Source organism: Ursus arctos, unplaced genomic scaffold (assembly GCF_023065955.2).
Source record: "Ursus arctos isolate Adak ecotype North America unplaced genomic scaffold, UrsArc2.0 scaffold_3, whole genome shotgun sequence".
NCBI classification, from domain to species: Eukaryota; Metazoa; Chordata; class Mammalia; order Carnivora; family Ursidae; genus Ursus; species Ursus arctos.
In genome coordinates this window covers 60,486,046-60,507,515 of record NW_026622985.1, presented here as the reverse complement: position 1 = coordinate 60,507,515, position 21,470 = coordinate 60,486,046, and the positions used below count along the sequence as shown (strand labels likewise).

Genomic DNA, 21,470 nt, shown 5'->3' with positions numbered 1-21,470 from the left:
AAGACTTTTCTGTATTTGGCATTTCCACCCTAGTACAAACTATGTGCCACAGACGGGTGCTTCTTGTCATTCACTGTGGCGTCTGCCTTACCCACAGGCTGCAAATCAACTCTCTGCAAGGTTTACCAGAGGGAAGGGTCTGTGGTACCATTGACATGAAAGGAGAGAATTATCAAGGGATATATAGCATCCACCCATTTCCTACCAAAAAACTACAGATCTCTAAGGCAATTATTAGGAGAGAGGTTAATTTGAATTAGAAAAAAAATCTGAATTTTAAACTTTATAAAAAATAGATTTTCTTTTGTAGAGCAGATTTAGGTTCACAGCAAATCCAAGCAAAAAGTACAGAGTTCCCATGTACCCCCCCACCCCCGCCCAACACACACAGCTTCTCCCATTATCAGCATCCCTCACCAGAATGATACATTTGTTCAACTGATGAGCCTACATTGACACATCATCATCACCCAAAGCCCATGACTTATATTACAGTTCACTCTCAATGTATTTGCTATGGGTTTTGACAAATGTATAATGCCACATATCCACCATTATAGCATCATACAGAATGATTTCACTGCCCTAAAAATCCTCCGTGCTCCCACTATTCATCCCTCCCTCCCCACTAGCCCCTGACAACCACTGATCTTTTCACTGTCTTCATAGTTTTGCCTTTTCCAGAATGTCATATAGTTGAAATCCTACAGTATGTAGCCTTTTCAGATTGACTTATTTCACTTAGTAATATGCATTTAAGATTCCTCTGTGTCTTTTCAAGGCTTGATGGCTCATTTCTTTTTTTTTTTTTTTTAAGATTTTATTTATTCGACAGAGATAGAGACAGCCAGCGAGAGAGGGAATACATGCAGGGGGAGTGGGAGAGGAAGAAGCAGGCTCCTAGCGGAGGAGCCTGATGTGGGGCTCGATCCCGTAACGCCGGGATCACGCCCTGAGCCGAAGGCAGACGCTTAACCGCTGTGCCACCCAGGCGCCCCTGATGGCTCATTTCTTTTGAGTGCTGAATACTATTCTATGTCTCGACATACCACAGTTTATTTTTCCATTCACCTAATGAAGGACATCTTGGTTGCTTCCAAGTTTTAACAATTATGAATAAAGCTGTTATAAACATCTATGTGCAAGTTTTTGTGTGGACATAAATTTTCTATTCATTCTAGTAAATACCAAGGTATGTAATTGCTGGAATTTATGATAAGAATATGCTTAGGGGTGCTGGGTGGCTCAGTCAGTTAAATGTCTGCCTTTGGCTCAGGTCATGATCCTGGGGTCCTGGGATCAAGTCCTGCATCAGGCTCCCTGCTCAGTGGGGAGCCTGCTTCTCCCTCTCCCTCTGCCCCTCCTCCCTGCTCGTACGTACACACACACACACACACACGCGCGCGCGCGCACACACACACTCTCTCAGATAAATTTTTAAAAAGTCTTAAAAAAAAAAAGGAATATGCTTAGTTTTTGCAAGAAACCGCCAAACTGTCTTCCACATTGGCTGTTCCATTTTCTATTCCCACCAGCAGTGAATGAGAGTTGCTGTTGTTCCACATCCTCACCAGCATTTGGTTTTGTCAATGTTCTGGATTTGGGGCACTCCCTAAATAAGTCCAGAAAGTTTTTCTACAAGTACATAGGTAACAGTGGTAGAGAATGAGCTTTGCCAATTATTGGCTATGCAGGAAGGATGGTTTTTACCTTCCTGCACAGAATTTAGAATTACTGATTTCATCAGGGGTGAGGAATAGCCTTGGAGATACTTAGTAGAGAGTGCTCTCTAATGACTCTACCACGTGGCCAGCATAGTGACGGACACACTCTCTCCTCTAATTCTTCTTGCACCCCTGGACAGGGAAAGACTGTATCCCTACTGAATATACGAGAAGAATGGAGTTCAGGAAGTGCAAGCCAAAGAGCCAAGATGTGACCACCAAGCTGTCCAACCCGCAGCCCCAGCCACATTTCTACTATCCCACATTGCAGAAGGCAGGCAGTTTTTGCCTAAATTACTTTTCCTCAAGGATCAATTTCACTTGCCCTCCCAGGCCCTTCATTGGGAAGGGAAGGCTGTATTCGGTGATCTCCAAGGACCCTGTAAACTCTAGCACTGCCAGAGGCTTAACATGATTTTTAAGCCAACATGGGGCTGGTTTCACAAAACCGCTTAGATAGAGAAAAATGCCTTTATAGCCCCACTTCTGATATAACTCCGAATTAACTGCCTTAATTTTCCCATTTCAAAAACAAGGACCTGTACCGAGCCCACCACTTGCTTCTCTCCAAATACATTGTATTCATTCCTGAGAGACGTATTTATAACTGAACAAAAAATGAAGATTGATTATAATGTCATGAGAACAAACTATTTTGCCAAATCTAATAAGGTTATCACTCCTCTTTGAAAGTATTCTTTTAAAAATGCTGATCACTATGTACTAAGCAGAGGATTTCAATCTTAGGCAAAGAATAAGAAATGGGTTGGGTGTCTCACAATCTCTGTCTTCTTCCCCTCTTTGAAGTATGACAGCTAGAGTCTCACTAGCCCCCCAAAGGCAGAGTGGTGCCCAAAGTATGGTGGTAAATATTTAAATTTAGTGGCAACTGACCTTTAATCTGTGCCAGACAGTATACAAATCTTTGAGAAAAAAGATGGCCAAGATACAGTTCTTGTCCCCAGGAGCTCCTGGTCTTTTCTGGAGATCTTTGTTTTTATCATAACACACATAACTAATGACTTTCATATCCCTGGAACACGAAGAGAATGGATCACAGTGTCGGTTATATATAATTCCCATTCTGGAGCTATACCTCCACCACCTTCTCTCAATCTCTCTCTTTCTCTCTCTCTGTATATATGTGGAAATAAGGGAAGCAAAGCCAGCATATTTCATTCACAGTAAGAGTGAACTAGCAATGATAATCTTGGCTTTCTTTAACTCATAATAAAGAAGGAACATGTTTGAAAATGTTTGTACTTTATTAGATAGGAGTGACTTGCAACCACCAACTAATGTATGGACACAGCAGTACACAGAACATCAGACGAGGCTGAGAATCCTTGGTCATGTGGGAACTGAGGCTCAAGTTCAGGTTGCCGCATCTTGCCTTGCAGGTTATAAGTTGCACGACTCCAGATGATGCCATTCACATACCCTAAGATGTGAACAATGCCCCGGAATGTGTAATGAGATGAGCCTGCCCAGACTGGACTTTAAAACCAGCTTGGGACCTCTCACATACCCTCTTTGACCAGACTAAACTTCCATCCCACGACCTTCCCTGTGGCCAAACTAGACAGACTGGTTTTTACAGGTGAGTCCCCTAACCTGACTTCTGGCTTTGTGGGGAAGAAGAAAAAAACAGGGGTGCTGGTTTTCACTCTACTCAGGTTTCTTCCAAACCTGGGATCTTTAATACAGAGTATGACCCATCTCTAGAGGAGGAAAAACTAAAGGTGAGAGGGTATGTCTCCACCCCCCTTGTCTTCTGTTGTCAAAGGAAAACAAGTAATCAAAACCTAGGGCCAATCACATGGAAGGGCCCCCACAGCACAGCACTTGCAAAACACCTAGCTGGTGCTGAAGGCATGGGAGGTCTGAGGTGGGGGCAGTGCCACAGGCACCTTCTAGGGACAGCAGGTAGCCCCACCTCAGCTCTGGTGACAGTGTGTGACCTGGGCCAAAAGTAGTTCCAAGACGCTGAGAGGAATGCAGGATGTCTTGACTTTGTCAGGGGCTCTCCTATTCATTAAATCTCCTTTAAACACAGTGTGTGAAGAGGGTTTCTGAGTCAGGTATGTTGGGCTGTGTGTGAAAATGCCTCCCCTTCCCTCCATAAATGAGCCCACATGTTTTGGGCACCTTTTTAGTATATCCTCATCAGAGTTTCCACACGGAAAAAAGCTATTACAAGTGAGTGCTCCTCAATCCCTGAGAAAACTTCCCAGTCATCATGGCTGCTTCCATTTCCCTGGACAAGCTGCTCCCAAGTTATTTCAAGATGGCAGCAGTAGAAAGATGGATTACCTCTGTCAACAAGGAGTCCTAAAGTCCTGCCATTCACTGAGCAAAGAAACGTGTGCCTGCCATGGGCGGCTGATAAGGGAAGTGGACACAGGATAAACTTCAGCCCAGCCAGCTGACAAAGCTCAAACACAGCCTTTGAAAAAACAGCAACTCCCAGGCCTCTGCTTTGTGAAGGCAAAGACTGCGGGCTTTGTTCCATTACCAGGCTCTTACCGTCAGCGGGAGGCACGCAGTTCTGCGCGGCTGCTGCCTGCTGCAGAGACGACGGGACAGTTTCCTCATAGGGAACCAGAAGCACAAGTTGTCCAAAAAGGGTCTTTCCTCCAATGCTTCAGCTTGGTCCCTCATCCCCATCCCATGAACCTCTCCATTCTGATTCATGTTAAAGAGCAGAACATGATTTGAAAGTGATGGACTTCCAATGCATACTTCAGAACTGGATAACCGCTAATGCTTACTGGAGCATTAAGTCCTGGCTAAAAGTAAAAGTTTTACATGCATAATCTCATTGAATCTTCACAACATTCTGGTGTCATTGAGCACAGCATTTTATAAATGAAGACATGGAGGTACCCTAAGGTGAAGCGCCTTGCCGAGGCTCACACCATTCATAGGCAGTCGCTCTGGGATTGGACCCCCAGCCAGATGGGTCTGATTTCAAGACCGAATCCTCTTCTATTAAGTGCACAGCTTCCCTTGCCCTTCTTAGTCTATGGAAAGAGGTCATATTGAGAGAAGCTTCATAGCTTGCAAAGGCTTTGGAACCCCTTGCCTGAATTACAGGTTTGGAGAATCGTAAACTGTGCATGCTCCAATGCAATGAAATAATAGCCATATGACGCTAATAATAACCACATCTCCTTTCAGGAGTCCCTTGTGTCTGTGCTTGTCCCCTTTCAAAAGACTGTCCACTTTGCTCGTTCCTATCTTATCTTGGTTAATCAAGCCATATTTTACTCTTCTTTGGCTCCTATAAAGATCTCCTTGAAGCCCTCCCCCGCTAGATAAGCCTCCCAGGGTTCTTTCCCTTTGCCATTAGTCACAATTTCCTAATGTTGAGCTTCTGCCAGGAGACAGAGGAAGCGGCTCCAAATGCAAGTGATTAGCTTGTGTGTGGGGCTTTGACACAAAGTTTTGGTCACTTACAAAGGCAAACACACAGCTGGCCCAAGGGCAGTTGCTTGTCATTTTCCATCACTGAAAAAATGCAAATCCCAGTAACTAGTTGCTTCAAAACATCTAGTCCCCTCACTTCTGTGGAGATAACGAGGCAGACATCTGAAGGCGGTTACTGGAGCTCCACATGCAGGCCAGTCTAAGAGCTCAACTAATCAAGGCAATGTGCACATTGCTGAGTGCTGTTTTCAAAAAAGCACTGACGGTCCATTAGGACCAATCACCCAACCACACAGAGATTTACAAATGAACCTTGTTATTCCTGTGCCGTTTCTTTAACAAACATTCCCCTCATTGCAATGCAAGGTCCGGAGCCAGAACATAAAACTGCACAGGAAACTTAATGAAAACTGTTATCAAAAAGAGCAGCTTTGAATTGATTTAAGTACATTTCTCGAGTGGCCATTATTTTTTAACAGGCATGGAAATATTACATTTTTATTAATGGCTTTCTATTTATCTCTGGGACTTAAATACCTTATTGATGTATGCCTTCCTTCAACCAACATTTCAGTGACCTACTACTCACTTGCAAGACAACGGGAACGCCAAGAGAATACACTGAAGCCCACTGAGGAGTTCACTGTCCCATTGGGATGACACACATTGTCTCAGGAAGGATTAGCCAGGTTACACTGCAGTGACATACAGCCCTAATATCTCATTGGCCAAAATCAACAAAAGTTCTTGTTCATGTTACATGTCCATTGTGGGTCAGCAGGAGCCTAGGTTGATGAAGCAGTCCCCATCTTTAACGTTGCCAGTCAACATGCTAGAAGAAAAATGTCTGAAGAGCCTTGCACAAGCAATGATATGCTCCATTCCAGAAATGACACTCATCTCTTCCACTCTCAATTCACTGTCCACAACTAGTCATTGGTCCCACCCAACCATAAGGAAACCAGGAAGGGCAATTCTACCTTACAGCTAGATTTGGGAAGATCTAGAAACACTGAAGAATAGTCCTAGTGAATACCACATACATGTTAGCAGATAATTGTGATACAACGTGAAAAGTGCTGTAATAGAGAAATGGGAAAAAGAAGGACCAATAAACTCACAAATTTCATGGAGAAATTACAAAAAGTTCCCATAGGAGGTAGCATTTGAGTTTTGTGTTGAAGGATGAAAGGTGTCTTTCTGGGGAGATAAGATATGAGCATTCTAGAAAAAGAGACATTGCTAAAGCAGAGAACAGGAAAACACCTTCCACTGGAAGACTGGAGGGAAATTCAGTGCGGCTGAAGCACCACATCTGGGAGGGGAGGAGGAAGCGGAGAGGTGGCCGAGGGCAAGAGGCCAGTTGTGGTGGATATTTGCTTTTCTTGGGAGTTTGGTCTCACCCTGCAGGCAACAGCAGATAACAGAGAGTCTCCTACAGGGGAGAGTCATACAGTGGAGTGTCAGGAGTATGTTTGTTTGTTTTTTAGGGAGATAACGCAGAGGAAGCACGGATGAGGAACTGGACTGGAGAGGGAGGCGCACTAAGGGGCTGTGGCTGTAATTCAGGTGAGAGACAGGGAGCCCCACCTCTGGCCTGCCAGGAAAGTCTGAGACATAAGAGGCATTTCTGAGGAAGAACTGATAAAACCCTGATGTTTTCTCATGAAAATCATTGTTTTTAGTTAATGGGGGGCTGATGACAAGGAAACCTTCAAGACTAGTTCAAGGCTGTTGGTTTAAGAAATGAGGAAACGCTACACCACTCCCCAGGACAGGGAATACAGCTGGAGATGAAAAGCTTAGAGGCAGGAGGATGACGAGCTCAGATTTGAGCATGTTGAACTTGAGGTGCCCGTGGAGATTCAGGTGGAGGTGGCCACCGGCATATAGGGCCCAGGAGTCTAAATCCATTAGGAAATATGAATTTGTGATCAATGCAATTTGCGAGTAATGCGTGTAGTTGGCAGCTGAGCCCTGCTGACACAGTGTCTCCCAGGGAAAACCGAAGAGTTAAGTGCGAATATATGGAAACATTCTGAAGTCAGTTTTGTTAAACATTTAAAAACATATGTATATGTATAGTCAAAGCTCCGGGGCAAAGAGTTTGGGAATATCTCATCCATCCAAATGCCCTGAGAAAATTACTTCCAAAATTTCCATTAATATCTACCCCCATCGAAGCAAAAAGTTCTTGCCTAGGAAAATGTAGATAATTTAGAACAAGGAAATGTATATATTTCACTCAGAACTGATTTGATGTTTAACCTGAGGAAAGAATTTTGAAACCAAACTTTTAATGACAATTATAAGTAATCAATGCAATTTTTTAAGTGACTAATCAAGTTTGCAGGGTTTCTGCAAATTTGGGTGGCCATCCGTAGGAATTTTCACTAGACTGGGGTTTTTTTCCTTTTAATTTTTAATTAAATTGGCCTAAGTCAGCAATCAAGATTTCCATGTCACTGTGTAATGTATAGGGTAGCAAGTACACTGGGCTCCCACTAGCTCCAAAAGAGATGATTTAGAAGGCCAGAGGGAGAAATCTGAACTCTCGTTGTCAACGTTCCAAGAGATAAACAGAGCATTATAAGTCGTTCTGAGGCAACAGGATCAGGGTTTTTAAATAAATCATATTAATATGTGAATAAGACAAGCATTATTCTCTTCTTTCAAAATTTAATAGAGCTTTTGTTTTTGCCAAGTAGGAAGGTGACTGTTGAGCTGTGTGGCTAGGGAGCACAGCTGACTTTCTGGTCTTGCCTCTCCTGTGCATGCCCGGGTTACACCCGCTTTCTAAGTAGTTAACCCTGACTCCTGGGGTCAGTCCACTTCAGGCCAGCTCAGGCAATCCCCAGTGGCTAGCTACTTGTCCCGGCAGAAAAAAAACAAAAAACAAAAAACAAGAGAACTGTCTTCTGAGACGCAGACCATCTAGGAATTGATAACAATCCACTCATTTCCAGAAGTGAGAGGAAAGAACAAACAGGTTTGATTCAATGAGGCTATTTTCTAAGTTGGACTCTCTCCTAAGCCCAGGCGACTGACAGGGAGGGAGGGGTACAAGTCTGTATTCTTCACCTGCAGGCCCACACAAAGAAGTGGCAGTCTGTCTAAATCTACTTTTCCCTCCCTTGCTAATCTATGCTCTGAAAAGCACTGGCTTTCAAACTTTGGGGGCCTGACTCACACTAAGAAATACGTACAAACATCATTGAAACAAAAGTTTCACAAAACAGCATTTGCCCGAACAGTGTGTGACAGGCCTGACATTTCCCAGTCTGTTCTGTTTCATTTAGAAAGGTCTGCTTGTGTCCATCTAAATGACTCATGACTCACTAATTGATTTTGACCTACAGTTTGACACATAGTATTGTAGAGTGTCCCTTCCCCAAATACACATTTAAATCCACATGGAAGAAAGCAAATAACGTTGGTAATGCCTTGACGCTCTCAACAAGTACGGGGAACTATTGAGTCTCTGAGCTTATCTATTCAGGGCTGCTTATCTCCCATTTCACATGGACACTGAGCAGATTCCAGTGGGCCTCAACTCTCTGGAACCATCCATTGCTTTTGAAAGAATTTTCACCACCAGCTTGTTCACCCTGTTTGGCCTTTACCTTTTCAAACAGAGCCCCACCCTTTATCCACTCAACTTTCAGCTAAGAGGCACTTGACTTCACTCATCCTAGACTAGCACTATTCAATAGAACTTTCTGTGTTGATGAAAAGTTCTAGACTTGCGCTGTCCAAAATGGAGGCCACTAGCAGCAAGTGGCTAGGAACATTTGAGCTGTGGCTAATGAAACTGAGGAACTGCATTTTAAATTTTATTTAATTTCAATTATTGAAACTTAAATAGTCATGTTGTAGTTAGTAATTATCATAGTGAATAGTGCCAGCTCTAGATAAACCCTCAAAATGTTTCCATTTCTTCAGTATATATCTTCCCCTCTTATTGCTTACAGTTAATTGCACTGACATCACGTTGACTTTGCACTCTTCACACATTACCTTGTTCACTTGTGGCCCTTTAAAATCATGTTTATGGACAAATGATTCAATCCATACATTCAGCACTCTCTATTTTCCTGCCATTTTCATTTTTTTAAATGAATTTTTCCTTTTATTTCCATCATAGCCTCATTTTCCTAGACCTTTCAACATATTCATTTTTGCAATATAATTTGATGGCTTTTTTCCATTAAAAAAACCTGCACACCAATCACAGACTCAGTATGCAAGCTGCGGACTGGTGAACAGGCAGTTAGGGTTAAGACTGAAGTGACCAATCCCAAGTGCTGTTTGGTGGTGGTAGGTGGAGTAGACTTGCTTTGGCTCTGGACTGGACCTTTCTTGCATCTATATGTTGGAAATGTATATATTTTGTACCTGAAATTGGAGAGTACATACACAGAGAAACTAGTATACTTGAACAGAGTAATATGTTGGGGAGTAAAAATGATCTTTTAAGAAGACACTTTCTGCTCTCTAGGGAGCTTTTGATTGAGGGAGGTAGACAAACATAGGTAGAAGAACTTCCCTATGAGACTCTTCAGGAGATGACGCTGTGAGAGCGGCATAGTATTAAGGGTATTGGAGAAAAAAGAGTTCGGAGTTGGGAATGGAGGTATTGAGGGCTTCTTAGAAGAGGTAACTTGTAAGCTGGGTCTTATGGAGTGGCATTTATAAGCATTTGGGGATGGGGAAGAACACTCCAGGGAGTGGAGGGAGAATTATAGAGCTTGAGTGTGTGGCCTGTTCAAACAAAGCTAAATTATCTAGTGTCTTAATGTCTAATGTGTCTAATCAGGCCTGCATTTTAGGAAGATGCATTCACCCACAAATAGTTACTTTGGACAATGAGATAAAAATAATTAGAGGAAAATAAAACTGGAGCAGGGAGATCAGCTCCTTGAGTAATGAGATAAACTAAGTGAGAGATAACAACCCTCTAAACCAGGAGATGGCAAACTGGCCCATGGGCTGTATCAGACCAGAAATCTGTTTTTGCAACTAAAGTTTTATTGAAACACATTCACATATTGCCTATGGCTGCTTTCATGGTCAGTAGTTGCAACAAAAACGGTATGACTTGTAAAGCCTAAAATGTTCACTATCGAGTTCTTTCAAGAAGTTTGCCAACCTGGGGTCTAAACTAGAGTAGTGGGAGTGGAAAGGGTGGAATGCATACCAGAGAAATGATGGTAGTGAAATCTACAGGATTTGGAGACAGATGGCACAATGGGATTCATTGACAAGGGAAGTTTAATTCAAGGTGTCTTTAGGGTTTCTAGTCAGGGAGACATAAAGGAAAGCAGTTTTACTAGCTGAGATAGGGATGCGAAGAAGACAAGCTAGGAAAAAAATGGTAAAGAGTGACATGTTTCTGAGGCACCTGTGGCGCACACAGGTGAAGGTGAATACACTCATCTCCGGAGCCAAGGAGAGATGCCACAACCAGACACGTAGACTTGAGAGCCATCCACCTAGAGTTGAGAGGCCATGAGAAGATGGTGGGCCAAAGGGAGAGGAAAGAGAGAACAGGAACAGACAGAGACCTGGGAGGACATGTCAACTTAAGGAGCACACAGAAAAAAGAGAACCAGTGAAGGAGTCAACAGAAGGGTAGGAGGAACAGCGTGGCATCATGGAACTAACAGGAGGCAAAAAACATATGGGAGAGAGGATGACCAGTAGAATCAAGAGCTGTCCGAAGAGTCAAAGAGAACAAAGATGTTTTAGAGGAGGTGACTGAACATAGCATTGTTGGTATTTGCAGACAGAGTCCAAGGAATGAACAGAAGGAGAACAAATTGTGACAGCAAATGAAGACTAATCCTTTGAGATCTTTAGCTATTGAAGAAAGATAAAGACCAGCTGGAAACTGGAAGAGAAAGCAGGTTTAAGGAGGGCTTTCTTGAGAAGAGGAGAGCTTTGGGTAAGCTTATTTTACACAAATGTCAATAGACTCTGGCATGAAGACATTTCCCAGACTTTGGACAGTTTACAAATCACTCAGAAGGCTTTATTTGCTTCCTTTGGAACATACATCACTGCTATGGTCTGAAAGGTGGATGCTTCTGGAACCCAAGCACAAGCTAAATGAAATGCTCCTTCTAACTCAACCTAAAAATCTTCTTAAGCTTTCTAAAAGGTACCAAGGCCTTCTTAGATCTTCATATATAGATCTTCATGTAAAGAGCTTCATATCCTTTGTGTTTCAAAGGTGGGAAAAGCCATGTTGAAATTTGCAAGGTTGAGGAGAGGTTAGTATCCGGAGTCTTTGGCTTCCACAAGTGGAACACCACTCTCTCCTAAGTCCAGAAGGTTTACCCCCAGACTTACCTTTATGGGGCCCAGGGTTGCAGCTCTCAAGGATGTGCCTCTTCCATTGCTGTTGCCTTTGAACCATCGATTTGACATGCAACTGCTGATAGCTTTACCTTAGAGAGACGGAAAAGAAAACTAAAAACTTTCAGGTTTGGAACCAATAAATCTTGGGTTTAGACCAACAGTTCTCATCTGGGGTCTATTTTTCTCCCCAGGGGACCTTCAGCAATGCCTGGAGACATTTTTTGGTTATCATAACTGGAGGTGGGGAACTAGCATTTAATGGGTAGAGGTCAGAGATGCTGCTAAACATCCAATAATGTATTGGACAGTGACCAACAACAAAGAATTATCCAGCACAAATTATCAATAGTTCTATACAACATGCTCTGATCCACTTATTCTATTGGAAAAGGTATCATTCATTAATTCACACTAAACTATGGTGACAGATACTGTATTAATGTGTCATTTTTGCTGGTGGGGATGGGTGACTTTATAGTTGTAGGTACTTTTGGTGGCCTAACCAAAATCTATCCCCCACTTCCTTTTTTCTAACAAACCCTCTATTTAGTTCAGGAAACCACCCATTCCCAGACACAAAGGGTAGTTAATACATGGCAATATGGGTTTAAGGATGGGCATGTAAGCTAGGTTGGCCCAATCAAACTAAAGGATTGAAGAGTGATACTCGTAAGTGTTAACAATGGGCTATTCAGGGAAAAAATGTATTCATACCTACATAAAGATATCTATATCTATACATACATGCATACATACAGGTATCTATATGTAGGTATCTATTTGTATGCATGTATGTATGTCTAGACATACATCTATCATAAATTTTTACTCATCCAATGGATGTGTAGAAGCCAATATGTATACACACACACAAATAAAACATGCATTGTTCTGTAAATTCCACACAGCCCATTGATTTTTACAGAATAGTTTAATTGGCTTTGCCATTCTTGCATCTATAGCCAACCTAGGTTTTCAACTGACAGATGTTCGCTGCTTTTGTTTATGTTAACAAGTAAGACAATGCTATGAAGATATATGATCAGAACTTCACTCATTTGTCGATAAGGCCAATGACTTCTTTGCTGAATCAAATAATACTGGAAAAGTATGTCAAGTCTTTGTAGTATTCACAATGTAACAGTTTCAGAATAGTACTCTTTAAAGTTTAATTGTCATTGTTTATATATCTCCATCACTTTCCTAAGAGACAATCAAAGAATGAATCACGACCTGATTTATAGCATTTGCCCATTTCTGAGCTGTAAACATGCCTGCCGTGGCTAATTTCAAGCCATTGATGTGGGGTTGGAGAGGGGAGTACAGTGACATATCATCACCTACTGTCACCATCATGTAGCTATGATCGGTGTAAATCATGTCCAGGGTGTAGGTAATCATAAAGGTAGTGAAATAATTAGGAAATGACAAGTTTTGAATATTTGCTATCTTTGTTTTTTATGTAATGCATTTCATTTTAAATTTATATAATTTAATTTTTACTAACGGCTATGTTTAACAACCAGTATGCAAAATTCCTGAAAATTTGGCAATCAGATCTCACAAACCCATACAAACCAACCACCAGCACCAACGACTGGGGGCGAGGTGTTCCTTTTCTCTCCTGCGCGGTGTGAATAAGAAATCACGAAGAAAAAAAGAGAAAAAAAAAAAAAGAGGAAAAAAAAAAAAAAAAAAAAGAAATCACGAAGAAATCATGTAGACGCGATTTCCACTGGCAACCATTATATCCAGGAAAGGATCCAGCCTGGGGCTAAGGCCAGCGGTAAGGAAGGCAAAATGGAGAGAGAAAAAGCAGGAGTGGTTCATGCCATCATTCAGTTAGTGAGCAAACTATGCCTGGAAGACACCCTGCCCCGATCTTCTGCTCTTGCAAAATATCCCATGCCCCTACAGCTTAAGCCACCTTGTATCATGGTTTTATGATGTTTGTAACCAAGACCATTCCTACCAATATAGTTTTCTGTTTTCTTTTTTTTTTCCTCCTTAGGAAGCAATGTCTGAATGAAAGAAATTATCTCTAATTATAGAAGTTTAGGCCTTTGAAGTTGGGGAGAGTATTTTTAGAACCTTCCAGAAGCCAGGCTTATTCCATCTATCTATATTCTTTATTCTTTTCCCTGCCATCCTGCCTATGCCAGGCTCTCCTTCGAAACTCAGTTCACTCAGCACCTTGTCTTTGAAGCCCTCTTTGAATTCCCCCTCTTCCATCTCCAAAACAAAACAGATTTTCTCCCTTGGTGCCTTTGGTGTATACAAATTGCATATCATGTTCCATTTTTTTTACAAGTCTGTAAGACTCCCAGCTTCCCAGAGGCCAGGTTGTTATATCATTTTTTTTTTCTGTATCTCTAGTGCCCAGCACAAAAGTACTCAATAAAAGTGTCAAGGACTGAACTGTGTCCCCCTAAAGTTTATATGCTCTACCCTTGAGCTCCAATATGACCATATTTGGAGATGGGGCCTTTAAAGACATAATGAAGGTAAAATGAGGTCATAGGGTGAGCCCTAATCCAATAGGACCAGTGTCCTTATAAGAAGGGGAAGGGACACCACTGATAATAGAGGAAAGGCCATGTGAGGACACAGAGAGAAAGGAGTCATCTGCAAGTGAGGAGAGGGACTTCAGGAGAACCCACGCTTGATGGCACCTTGATCTTGGACGTGCAGCCTCCAGAACTGTGAGAAAATAAACTTCTGTTGCTTAAGCCTCCCAGTCTGTGGCATTTTGTTCTGGCGGCCTGAGCGGATGAATACGAAAGGAGTGTTGAATGAATGAGTGAGTGTCCTTTAAGAAAGATAGTTCACACCTACGATTCATTTACTGCTATTAAGCACTTAGGTGCTTCCGCTACTCCAAGAGTTTGAGTTCAACACAACTCTGACAAATTTATTTTATTTTGGCTAAGAAAAGGAGGAAAGCATCCTATCTCTTTGCCATGAAAAACATAAAGATAGTTTCTCCTTAAGTCCTTCCCTATCCCTATTTTCTGACTTTTTCTCTTTTGGGTTTGCTTTACACAGAGAATGATGAACCCAGTGGAGACCCGGGAACTATACACAAAGAGGAAATACGACCAAAGAAAGGGTCGCTTTCATCTCCCGTGAAAGCAACGCTGTTTTTGTTGATACATATGGAAAAAATCAGCGCCAATTATGCATTGTGATTTGGCACTGGGGCTGCAGGCTCCCCACAGGCCTTTTCTTTCTTTCCACAGATATACCGTTACAGTCCACAGGAGCCCCGCGCCGTCTCTTACTGGCAAGGCCATTCCTCGGCGAGATGGACTTAGCCAGAGGCGGCTTGGTCACTGTCAGGATGGGCTTCAAGTGCAAACAGTGTTTCTTGTCTGTTGACTCTAAGGAAGAAGCACTGTACTTGGTCAAGGCCGAACCCAGTTAGGCTCCCAGTGGAGACGGTCACACAGCGTTTCACACAGTGGGTGTGGGCACCCTTGTCTTGGCACCTTCTCGAGCCTCAGGGAACCCTCAAAACTGCTCCAGTCTTCCTGGTGTTTCACCAGCTGCTTATGCATGTGCACAAGGGGATTGATAATGACCAATCCCCTTATCTAATCTCCTGGTCCAAGTCATTGATATTCAGAGTTTTTGAATTGAAGAATATTAGGGTGTTGGAAGACCTGGTTCTGGACCTGCTGTCTGCTAACTTACTGTATGACTTTGGGAAAGCTCCCGCCCCACTAAGAACCTCAGTCTCCTCATCTATGAAACAAAAGGGTTGGACTGAGTGATCTCCCAACTGAAACCATCTCCTGTGCTGCCCGCTACAGTAGCAACTAACCACACGTGGCTGTTGAAATTTAAAATGTTTCTCAGTCGCACATTTCAAGGGTTTTAATAGCCACATCCGGCTAGTGACTTGCATAGTGAACAGCACAGATAAAGCATATTTCCATCACTGCAGAAACACCAGTTGGACAGCCTGGGTCTAATGGTCTCATTTTATCATGACTATAAATAGATAATTTCATAACAAACCCTGACAGTTGAATAGTACTTTTGTGTTTATTGTGTATTTCGATACATCATAACATTTTTAAAATTTTTTATTTATCTGAGAGAGAGAGTGAGCATGAGGGGGCAAGAGGGGGAAGGGGCAGAGGGAGAGGGAAAAGCAGATTCCCCTTGAGCAGGGAGTCAGGATCACCCCCCACCCCCCCGCCACCAATCATGACCTGAGTTGAAGGCAGATGCTTAACCAAGTGAGCCACCCAAGCGCCCCTTCAAATGCATCATAACTTTTAACCACTCAAAATAGGTAGGAGAGGTATTACTATGTCTACCTTATTAGATGAGGACACTAACTCAAAGATTAAATGAGATTAAACTGTAAGGTCATGCTGCTGCTGACCACAGCACTTTCCAAATCCAGTGCTCTCTCTTAACACCAGGCACTAAGTCACAGGGAGAGGACATGTCTGGCCTGGCTAAGGTCACTCCACCCCAAGGCAGCACCGGAACTAAGACCCAGGCATTGAGAGCTGATCTAACAACACTGTGCCTTAGTTTAGATTTTAGCTCCGCACACCCTCGCTGTGTGACCACAGACCAGTTATTTAGCGTCTCTGGGCTCCTTTTCCCTCATCTGTCATATGGGAATGGCACCAGTGTCCACTGCTTGTGAGAATTACAGGAGCAGATGCAAATGGAGTGCTTAGCTCAGGAAGGCAGGCCCGTCACAACTGCTCAGTAAAAGTTAGCGACTGTGATGACTACCATGAGCAGTCCCTTTATTCTCCCCCAGGACTGCATTTCCTCCCCGTGCCAGCGGACCCACTGACACCCCTGCACACTTCCTGCCAGCTTATCTAAGGAGAGATGCTACTCTTACACAGGGACAACAACGCCCTTTTTTGAAACCTACTGAGTGATTTGGCCTCATAACCTCCTATGGCCGTGAGTTCCCCGGATTAATTACGAGTTGTTTAGGAAGAGCTCTCTCGGAGGGATTGGATTAATCCGCCTGGGCAGCGTGCCACAAGCAAATGGCTTTTCCCCTCTAATTTTTCCAAAACTCTTTGGTGCCAGAAACACATCATGTGCCTGCCCCCAAGGAAGGCCTGGCCACTGTAGGTGCCACCAGAGCACGCAGATGAGGGGTGGGGGTGGGGGGCACCTGCAGAGCCTCCTGCAGGGTTCCTCCTCCAGAGCAGGGTCCGGCAGCCTGGCTGCAAAGCTGGCTCTGCCCAGCGTGCGTTTCATCTTCTGGAGAAGGCACGGCAGACACGTGTCCCCCGGTGATGACTTTTCCTTCCCTGGCCTACCACCACGGAGGGCCTCAAAGAACAATATTTATACCGACGGAGCCACAGAGTGTGGGGGGCCAGGCTACAAAGGCCGGCTACGAGAGCTTGCGGGGTGGGGGGCTGCCCCTGAGTGGGCCGGCAGGGCACAGGCTGGAGTCCACAGGTGTTTCCCTCATCCCGCCCACCCTTTCCTGGGGCCCAGCCCAGGACCGAGGAAGTAAGCAAGGATCTTTTGGCCATGCTTCATTTCTCTAGGAGCCAGGAATGGAATTGTGGTCAGATCCTGGGTGTCTCTTGAGACAAGGAAATGACGAGCTTTTGCTACTGGATGTAGCCAGCAGCACCACGGCACACAAGGCGTGGCCCCAAGCATTCCCAGGGCCCGTGTGCCTACCTGCCGACAACCGCAGGGCACCTCGACCCCAGCCGCACGCACGGCCACGGGGAACAGGCACTCACACGCTCGTTCGTTCATTCGACAATAACTTCCTGAGCACTTGGTCTTGGGAGGATTCTGAGATAAGTAAAACACAGCCCCTCTTGCAAGAACTCAGAGAGCAGTGGGGAAGTAGAAAGGAGGAAAGAAAAATTAGGTGACAGTAGAGGAAGTGCCCAAACTGAGAGCCCAGCAGAGGGCTAAGAGGCACACACAGGTCCAAGGGAATGACCTGGGAGCTGGGCTCAGTGGCTGGATGAGAATTTAGAGGTGCTGGGTTCAGGGAGAGGAGGTATCGGGGAGACTTCTTTGTGCAGCCTGGTCGAACACTATACAGACTTTTACTCCAAGAAATGGCAAAAGCCTTTGGTGGGCATGAGGAAAGGTGTGAGGTGATCTGAACGCTGTTCTGCTGATAACAGATTGTTGAGGGGAGGGGAAGGATGGAAGCAAGAAGACCGGTTTGGGGGGCTCCTACAATAATTCAAGTGACAGACTATGTGGGCTTGTTAACCCAAGCCCCTAGTGGTGCTTGGTAGACACGCAGTCAGTGCTGAAGGAAAGACACACGCTGGCATCATCCCATCCACTCGTGATATTTTTTACCACCTGGCCAGACCAAACCTTCTCCCTCCTTCAGCAAGGACAATGCCCAAGTAATAGTGATAGTCTCTATCTTCCTATTCCTTGCTCTAATTTTCTTCCAAGTCTTCAGATAACCACTAGGCTCGTTGAGTTTCCCTTCATGGCACGCTCTCCGAATCTAAGAGCTTTGCAGAGTGACCGCTCCCTCTCTGGGGTATCCCATTCTGTGGAATCAAGGTGATCCTGCTTTGGAGAATACTATTGGATCAAGCCAAACTTGAGCACAAGGGAACCCTAAAACTCCCCACAGACCCAAGCACTGACTGCACCGAGGCTCCAGTTCGAGAGCTAGGGAATGACAGATACCTCAACACCACGAGAGGACAATAGCTGCTATTCTTTCCGGAGTTCTCAGGAGAGACCCCGGCTGTCTTACAGCAGACTCTCTTTTGTTTCATTTCTCTCCCTTACATGGTGAGCAGTGTCCTTCAAAGGAAGCATTTAGAGGAAAATGTCTCCACAGGCCTGATCCTTTTCTTTGAAAACATAATAACGCTCAAGAATGACAACAATGTAAATCACCAGAATCATTAGGCAGAATCTCAATGAATTAAAATTGCTTACATCAGGGTAAGATTAGGTCAGCTGCCTTGAAGGGAACCAGAGCGCTGGGGTTCGTGGACTCCCAGCCTTTCAAAAGCAAATATTGTCAGAGCTGCACCGTCTCAGTAGCCTGGATAGTCAAGCCTGATAAGCCCATCCTTGTCTGGAAAGGAACAAATTACCCTGCCACTCAGTGTCTGAGACCCCTTCATTACCCACCCCACAAAGACAAATTACCCTAGAGATGCTGATAGGATTGGCTCTCCAAAAAGCCTAGGCCTGTCCCGCAAGCATGGTTTTCTGCTAATAAAAGTTGGGCGGAGGGGACGGGGCTCCCCAGAAAGTCCAAGATGCTGCCTCATGAGAAAAGTTACATTCAAATCACCAAGCAAACCCAGGAAGGTCTGAATGCCCCAAGGGGGATGGAAATCCTCCGAAAAGCAAAATAGAGCCATTATGTCTCAGGCCTAGGAAAAGCCTGAGAGATTCTAGTGCCTGAAACAAATAACAGGAAAAATATGTCAGACGTGTGGCTGCGGCATAAATCATGAACAAAAACACAATTATAAGACTCGGAGGGGCAGGAGGAGCAGTGGCTTGAGTACAACTCTCGATAAATATTGAATACGATTTTCACCGCCCAGGGGCAGGCAGTTTGTAACCACGTTTATTTTAGGATGTCAGGAGTGGCTTGCCCTGGGAAGCTATGGTGTGCTCCTTTTTTTTTTCTCTCTCTCTCATTTGTAATAAAGTAACATTTATCTTCGAGAAATTGGGACTTGATTCCTCCTGAGAGTAGAGGGTACTCCAGACCTCCAGTGACCCAGACAAGGAAGGAGAGAATGGCCCGGGGGCTTGGATGTCTGTGCAAGCCCCCAGTGATGTCTGAATCCCACATTCCATTTCCTGGTGTCCTTCCCCTTCACAGGCAATCCTTGATGTATCTGATTTGTGCTTCATGATTTGGGCCCTCCTTTGCACCATCTCTCCTGATGGGGTGAAGCAACCCCCTGGCGTGTGAAGGTGCAGTGCTTAATGCTTGGGTTGGGGGGCGTCAGATTGCCAGGTTCAAGTTAGAGCCCCGCCGCTTCTTAATTGGATAGTCTCAGGGAAGTTGTATAATAACTCTGGACCTCCTCCCCTTCTGAGTATAACAGGAACAAAAATAAAGCAGTCAAGAAGATTAAATTAGATCATTCATGTAAACCACTCAGCTCTCATGAAATATCTGCAGAATTGAATTAAGAATAGAGTAGAGATGAGGAGAAGGAAAGAGCAAGGGTCTGCATAATGCATGAAACGTAAGCCTTAAACCCCTGGTCCCTGGGTAATCAAGAGCTGACCTAATAAAAACAGTAGTGACTCTCCAACAGCAATCCATCTTCATTTTGGAGATAAATATTTTTATATTTTAAAAATTAGCGAGAGAAAATGATTTAAGATGGGTAGCAATCCAGAGGGCCAGTTATCACTGTCACCAAAATAGAGGCAAGTGACTCAAAGTAGCCCGGGCAGAAAGAAATACCTAGTAAAGGTTTATCTGCCACCTCTGAGCCTGGCCAGTCTCTGCTATACAGCAAGGAATCCTCTTGGTCCATCATAGGGAGTTTAAAATAGAGGATACAGGAGCCAGCCTCCTCATGAAATGACAGGCCCAGAATGGAAAGGGAAGGTCCAACAATTCATTTTTATGAAGTTACATGATTCTCAAATATTATTTAAATAATAACATCTCAATGAAGTACTTCAATTTTACAGATGAGATTGAGGATTGGGAAGGGACCAAAAGTCATGTCACCAGTTAGGTGGAAGAGCTGGGATTACACCCAGGTTCGTCTGACTTCCAAGCCAGTGCATCCAAACACTGAGGGGGTCACCAACCACACACTCATGGAAAGAGATATCGATTAATCTACTATGACCATTAACAAGTCAGTCTTTCATTAACAACAGATGGAAATGATGGTAAAGTGACCTTTATTCTTTCCCTCACTGGGTCTTCCCCCCCCTACCCTCAGGCATATTTCTGTGAGGCAATTTGAGGTTTCAGTGTCCCATAATGTCAAGCTGCCAAGCAGGAAAGGAAAGCCAGTTTTAACAATGCATCTCATTTTTCACCTAATTAGTACCAACACACTTAGGGATGTTAAGGGTGAAGTCTGACCTGTCAGCTGCTGGCAAACACAGACCCATCAGTGTAAATCTCATCCCGCACCAGGGAGGGGGTGGGGGTGCTTCCCCAGTTAAAGGCTGTTGTTCTTGGCTGGGTGGTTGACAAAACAGGGTCCCTTCCCTTCTACGTCTCTGGTTCTGGGTGAGTCTGGTACTATCTCAAACAAAGCTGACCTCCTTTCCAACCTAGGAGTTTCTTGTGATCCTTTACACCCAAGAAGCCTGGTTCTGAGGGAGTGAAGCGACAGGGCCACCCTTCTTTTGCCCGAGGAATAGAGCTGCATTATATCAACTGTCCACCACTATGGATTCTCCCTGCTCTCTATTTACAAAATGGAAACAGATGAATTCAATCAAACATAAGCCCCCCGAATTACGGCTTCCTTTATACCTTGTGGTAAAGGAGTTTATACATAATTGGCACATGATTTTCTCCAGTGGTTTCAAGTTGTTCCCAAACGTAAAAAGGAACCTTTCAGTTTGGGAATGAGATGGTTTTGTTTCAAACCAATCCATCATGACTTCCAAAGGCAGAGAGAGGGTGGGTCGGCTGAGCGAAACGAGGAAAGTGGCCAGTGGGTCGCGGCCTCGCTGCTTTAATTGGGGCAGATGGAGGCAGGCGGAGGGTCAATGAGAAGAGCAGCACAAAACCTCCTTTTGGCACTTGTGGTGGTTCTGGGGAGTGAGACTCTGTTACGTTGGGGATGGAAAGCCATGGACTCCCCCACGTTTACCACTGCAGTCTGTTATTGGACCATGAGATACAGAGGTAAGTCCTTCTCTTTTTCAGGTCAAGGTCAAGGTCAAGGTCAACCAACACCCTATGACTCCACCTCTTACAGGCTCATAGATCAAAAACACCCTCCACCAGCA

The 21,470-nt window shown here is 44.2% G+C and overlaps 1 long non-coding RNA gene across 1 annotated transcript in view; it reads right to left on the bottom strand.

Annotated features, from left to right (window-relative positions):
- Nucleotides 1–21,470, bottom strand: part of LOC123001531 (uncharacterized) — a 159,256-nt gene that overhangs the window by 49,678 nt on the left and 88,108 nt on the right. The window contains exon 4 of the long non-coding RNA XR_006410514.3: nucleotides 11,505–11,602. This is a non-coding gene — a long non-coding RNA (uncharacterized LOC123001531). The remainder of the gene's footprint in view (nucleotides 1–11,504; nucleotides 11,603–21,470) is intronic.